The sequence below is a fragment of the Kogia breviceps genome, chromosome 12 (genome assembly GCF_026419965.1).
Source record: "Kogia breviceps isolate mKogBre1 chromosome 12, mKogBre1 haplotype 1, whole genome shotgun sequence".
NCBI lineage: Eukaryota > Metazoa > Chordata > Mammalia > Artiodactyla > Physeteridae > Kogia > Kogia breviceps.
Window position 1 is genome coordinate 70,348,426 of NC_081321.1, and position 6,860 is coordinate 70,355,285.

The following is a 6,860-nucleotide window of genomic DNA, read 5'->3' on the forward strand; positions in this document are numbered from 1 at the left end:
TCTCGACCCCTATAATTCGAATATTGGTGCATTTAATATTGTCCCTGAGGTCTCTGAGACTGTCTTCAATTTTTTTTGTCTTTATTCTGCTCTGTGGCAGTTATTTCCACTATTTTATCTTCCAGGTCACTTATGTGTTCTTATGCCTCAGTTATTCTGCTATTGATTCCTTCTAGATAATTTTTAATTTCATTTATTGTGTTGTTCATCACTGTTTCTTTGCTGTTTAATTCTTCTAGTTCCTTGTTAAACGTTTCTTGTGTTTTCTCCATTCTAGTTCCAAGATTTTGGATCATCTTTACTATCATTACTCTGAATTCTTTTTCAGGTTGACTGCCTATTTCCTCTTCATTTGTTTGGTCTGGCGAGTTTTTAACCTTGCTCCTTCATCTGCTGTGTATTTATCTGTCTTCTCCTTTTGCTTAACTTACTGTGTTTGGGGTCTCCTTTTCACAGCCTGCAGGTTCGTAGTTCCCGTTGTTTTTGGTGTCTGCCCCCAGTGAGTAAGGTTGGTTCAGTGGTTTGTGTAGGCTTCCTGGTGGAGGGGACTGGTGCCTGTGTTCTGGTGGATTAGGATAAATCTTGTCTTTCTCGTGGGCAGAACCATGTCCGATGGGGTTTTTTTGGGTGTCTTTGAACTTTTATGATTTTAGGCAGCCTCTCTGCTAATGGGTGGGGTTGTGTTCCTGTGTGGCTATTTGTTTGGCATGGGGTGTCCATCACTGGCCCTTGCTGGTCATTGAGTGGAGCTGTGTCTTAGCATTGAGACAGAGATCTCTGGGAGAGCTCTCGTCAATTGATATTATTTGGGGCAAGGAGGCCCCTGGTGGGCCAGTGTCCTGAACTTGGCTCTCCCACCTCAGAGGCTCAAGACTGACACCAGGCTGGAGCACCAAGACCCTGTCAGCCACACTTCTTATCACAACTCTATAGCCGAAGGCAAAGGGTTTCTCTCAGCTCCAGGTCACAGTGCCCCAGGGAAGTGTACAGATTGGCTTGCCTCCCACAGACGTCCAGAGGGGCCCGGATGAAGCCACAGAGCATCTCATGTCTCACTCTCTGATCCTGCTTGCACTATCAATTTTGGAACTGTTGCCCCAGTTTTAGTCATGAGGGTTTAGAGCTCTGTAGCAGATGCTGTTAGAGTTCAGCCTGTTATCCCATGGATCCCTTCAGCATTTTCATCAAAATGCCTTTTTAATGGAACTAAAATAATCATGCTTAATTTCACCACTGACAAGCAGGTCTTAAAATGGAAGCTTAAGTATTTTGTTTAAGGTATGGAAGACTTTTTTTCCCATGAGAATAATTTAGGCAAACAGAATAAAACATGAATTTACTTTTATAAATAGTTTTTATGATATTATATCTTTAATAATTAGCTGTGAATTTATAAAAATATATTTACAAATTTTCTCTTAAATTGTGTTGAATCACAATGTACTAGCAAACCTGTTATGCAATTAGATAGTTTCACAATAGTTACAAAGTTGACACTATTTCCATTGACTATAAATTACTTTGAAGTTTATAAAATTAAATATTTCTAAATAACTCTAATCTAATTTTCTATTTCCTATTCAGAATTTGGCAAACACAGAATTCTTTAGCTAGTATTTGCTTTAAGTCTTATAAGAAGGCATTTGATATAATATAGAGAATATTAAGATTATAAAAAAAATTCAGTGAAAGAAAATGCATATGTTGAGAGCTATTGAAAAATGTAACTAAAATTTTACATTAATCTCATCTAATTTAGGTAATAAGCTGGCAAACAAAGGTTTTGCTTACTAAGTTGATAATTTTGACAGCTCTGATTATTTGAATAAGTAATGAATTTTATCACAGAACTTATTAGTAGATTAATTTAATAGTTGTAGCAATAATAAAAGCCTATATTTTATAATGTCTTTGATTTCAAGACAAGAATAGATTAGATAAATATAGTATGTATATATCCAAAGAAATATAAAATAGTTCTGAATTAACAAAATAGAGGGGAGACCCTACATATTTTATTGTAAATTTTGACAACTTTGTGTTTATTTTAGCTATATTGCATTTATGAATGAAAATATTCTAATTCATTTTATCAAATGAATAACACATGACCTAATGTGAAGAGTTTACATTGCAGATAGTGATTTTTTTTTCTGGTTTCAGTGAAGTATTTTATACAAAAATTTTTCACAATCATAGATCATGCCAGTATGTGACAAAGAATATAATGAGATTGATTCATTTGTCTTGTTCCCCAAAATGATGTGAATTACCAGTAAATTGGTCACTTTGAAGGAACTGCTGATCATAAAAATGAACAGGACGAAAACCCTGTCCTATGGTTTTATTCCCATTGTATATGTAAGTATAGTCATCATTGCAGCTAAGAAATGCCAGAAAAAGAAAAAAGACTAAATTTTAAAAGTACAGGTGCAAGTTATTAATTCCTGATTTATTGAAGCTATACAACTAAATGCCTAGGACAGTAACAGGTATATAACAGGAATTACAAAACATCTACAGAATAAAATGACTATCTGACCTTATTGAATATCCAGTGTGATGGGGAACTCATCACACTTGCAAGTAAGTTTCTATACACTTAGTTATAGCTAATGAGTCCTTATTTCTATTACTTGGGCAGAATTATTGTTGAAATAGTCTGAGACCTCAACAGATGACCAGTTAGAAATGGGGAAAGGTTGGAATTGTGAGGTACTAAACCTTGGGGAACTGACGTTGGTATAAAGAAGAATGGTATTCAAAATAGACAGGCAAAACTTCAAATCACAATGTGTCTAAAGATATATATTGAATATATACTGATTTGGGAAGTTGTCAGTATTTGAGAAAATTTTTTCTTCGGTTTCAATTTTTTATTGATATATAATTTAAATAACAGTAATACCACTTATCTTATGTGTAATGAATTTTGATGAATATATATATATACCCAAGTATTGAGTGCCTCAATCAAGATAGAGTTCCCTCTTGCTGGTTTCCAGTCAGGTCTTCCTAATCCTAGCACTGAGCCTACCATGGTTTCTTTCACCACAGAAGGGTCTTCCTTGTTCTTGAACAGTTTCTACATACGATTACAGAGTATATACTCTTTTGAGTCTGTTTTATTTTCATTCAAAATTACGTTCATGTGATTTACCCATATTGTTGCATGTATCAGCAGTTCAGTTATCTTTATTGCTCAGTTGTGTTCCACTCTATGACTATGTCACAATTTGTCCATTAGCCAGCTGATGAATATTTGGGATGCTTTCAGTTTTTATTTATTACAAAAGAGGTTGTTATGAGCATTCTATACAAGTCTTTTTCAAATTTTTATTTATTTTTTACAAGTCTCTTTATAAATACAAGATTTTGTTTCTTTTGGGTAAATTTCTAGAAGTAGAATTGCTAGATTTTTTTTAGCTTTTCAAGAAACTAGACAACTCTTTTCTAAAGCAGTTGCACCATTTTGTACTCCCAATTATCAATCTCTGAGGGTTCTAATTGTTCCATACCCTTACAAACACTTTTTAAAAAATTGAGATATAATTGATGTATAACATTATATTGGTTTCAGATATATAATATAATGATTTGATATTTGTATATGTTGTGAAATGAGCATCACAATAAGTCTAGTTAACATTCATCACCAAACATAGTTAACATATTTTTTTCTTGTGATGAGAACTTTTAAGATGTATTCTTAGCAACATTCAAATATACAATAATTTTTTAAAATTTATTTTATTTATTTTTATTTTTGGCTGAATTGGGTCTTCATTGCTGCGCATGGGGTTTCTCTAGTTGTGGCGAGCGGGGACTACTCTTGGTTGTGGTGCGCGGGCTTCTCACGGTGGTGGCTTCTCTTGTTGTGGAGCATGGGCCCTAGGTGCGCGGGTTTCAGTAGTTGTGGCACGCGGGCTCAGTAGTTGTGGGTCGCAGACTGTAGAGTTAAGGCTCAGTAGTTGTGGCGCACAGGGCTTAAGATGCTCCGCAGCATGTGGGATCTTCCCAGACCAGGGCTCGAACCCGTGTCCCCTGCATTAGCAGGCAGATTCTTAACCACTGCACCACCAGGGAAGCCCTGCAATAGAGTATTATTAATTATAGTCAATTTGCTGCACATTACATCCCTAAAAACACTTTTAATCTTAGCCATTCTAAAGGTGGGAAATGGTATCTCATGGCAGTTTTAATTAGAATTTCCCTGAGAACTAATAAAATTGAGCACTTTTTCTTGTGCTTATTGGCTACTTGCATATTTGTCTTTTTGTTTAAAGCTCTGCTCATTTTTTAATTGGGTTGTTTGTCTTTTTAGTATTGAGTTATAGGAGTTCTTTCTATATTATTTATGTTATATATATTCTTATACCCTTCCATATTCTTTATATATACTAGATATGTCTTTTATTAGATACATATATACTATAATATTTTCTCCCAGTTTGTGGCTTACCTTTTCATTTATGTTACCTATTTCTTTTGATAACAAAATTTTTAAGTTGATAAAATATAATTTATAAATATTTTCTTGTATGGTTTTTGCCTTCTGTGTCTTACCTGAGAAATCTTTGCCTACCCAAAGTTCATGAAAAATTTCTCATGTATTTTGTCTATAAGAGATATAGTTTTAGCTTTATATTTATGTCTATGATCCTTCTTGAATAAAATATGTATGAGAGTGAAGTGCAAGGGGAATCAAAGTTTTGGGGTTTGTTTCTTCCATATGGATATCCACTTGGTCAGGAACTTGTCTCTCCCCCATTGAATTATATTGTTACCTTTGTTAAAAACTGACTGTTGAAGCAGTGGTGTAAAGGTAATGGGACACCTGGATTCCTCAGTTTCCTTCTTTTTCCATTCCTGGGCTGGAGGAAATACCTGGACATATGGAATCCCAATGCCAGGCAGCCAGGGCCATATCCACACCCCTTTAATGTCGGGTACCCTGGATGTTGCAATCTTGCCCATCCACCACCTGCCACCCCTACCTTTCCTCCAGGCCCCTTTCCCACTCCCCCAGGAGCACCCCAGGGGAATCCAGCCTTTCCCCCTGGTGGGTCCTGTCATCCTGTGCCATAACAAGGGTATCAGAATGCCAACCCTCAGGCCCCTAGCCCCCTCAATACCCACCACCTGCCCCTGGCATGTGTCCTGTGAATCCATTGACTCCTGGCAAAGTAGGACCAGGAATGGTGATTGACAAGAAGATGCAAAAGAAAATGAAAAAAGCTCATAAAAAGAAGCAGAAACACCACAAACATGGCAAGCATTCCTCCTCCTCCTCCTCTTCCTCTTCCAGCAGTGACTCTGACTGAATACAGGGCCTGAACCCTTCCCTCAAGTCTCTCCAGTTCTGCTCTCCCATCAAGCTTCAGATGCCATCTTGTACTGGGGGAAATTAGCCCTTGTGTCCCTCCCCCACCATCCCTGCAATCTAAGCCTCACTCTGTTGTTCAACCCTAACTGGCTAGGGAAAATGGGAAAAGAATTGCCATAGGCTAGCAAAGGCCATCTTCCCACTGCTTGGATAAAACTTTTAGCTGGTGAATTTTTCAGAACTATATTTTGAAGGTGATGAGATTTGAGCTAAATGCTGAAGACAAGTCTAAGATCTGTTACGTGTGATTTTTTACTTTCTTTTGTAATACTCATGATTGGGGAGATGCTGTGGAAATTTAATTATGGAAAGAAAAAAACGACCTGTACCTTTCTTGTAATTGTGGCATGTTTGGGTGATTTAGTGGCAAATAAATATTTCCCAGCAGGCCTTTTATTGATTGCACTCACTGCAAGGCTACAGGGGAGTGGAGTCCATTTGGCTGATGAGCTCTGACTGCCATTTTGGAAACTGATCTCTACCCCTTAGCTCAGTGTGCTATCTCAGGTCCTGCTCTCACTCTCCAACTCTCAGTCCAAATAAAGCTGTTTCTCCTGGAAAAAAAAAAACAAAAAACAAAAACTGACTGTTAACACATCTTTATATTTCTAGGCTTTCTATTCTGTTTCATTGATCACCTTGTCTATCTTTATTTTAATACCATACTGTCCTCACTGCTATAACTTTAAGTCTTGAAATCAGGAAGTGAAGGTCTAACAACTTTGTTCTTCTTCAAGATTGTTTTGTCAATTCTAGAATCTTTGTATTTCCTATAAATTCTAAAGCCAGGCTCTGATTTATATAAAAAATACTAATAGGCTTTTGAAGAGAATTACATAGAACCTATACAGACATTTTGAAGAATTGGTTTCTTAACAATTTGTCTTATAATGCATGAACATGCACAAACATTATGTATCTCTTCATTTATTTTGGTCTTCCCTCTTTTTTCATCAATATTTTGTAGTTTATAGTAGAAGGATTTGCATATGTTTTGTTAAGTATTTCCTGTCCTTGAATGCTGTGTTTTAAATTTGATTTCCTAGTTTTCTGTTGCTAATACATAGAAATACAATTAATTTTTGTGTATTAACTTTGTATTCTGTGCTAAAGTTCACATAAAGTTCTAGTAAGTTTTCTTTTAAGATTACTTTGGGGTTTTCTACATAAACATAATGTCATCTGTGTATAATGACAATTTTACTTCTTTTGTTTTAATCTGAATGGTCTTTTATTTCTTTTCCTTACCTCACACTAGTATTTCCAGCTCAGTGTTTAATAGAGGTAGCAAAAGTAAACATATTCACCACGTTTCTCAATCTTGAAGTGGAAATGTTCCATTTTTTACCATTAAGTATGTTAACTATAGGTTTTTCATAAATGTTCCTATGAGATTGAAAATCTTTCTTTCTCTTCCTTGTATACTGAGTACATTTATCATGAATGGCAATTGAATATTTTTTAATACTTTTTC

The 6,860-nt window shown here is 35.7% G+C and overlaps 1 pseudogene; it reads left to right on the plus strand.

Moving 5' to 3' along the window:
- Positions 1–2,562: 2,562 nt before the first annotated feature.
- LOC131767264 (proline-rich protein 13 pseudogene) lies at positions 2,563–5,324 on the plus strand (annotated as a pseudogene).
- The last annotated feature ends 1,536 nt before the right edge of the window (positions 5,325–6,860 follow it).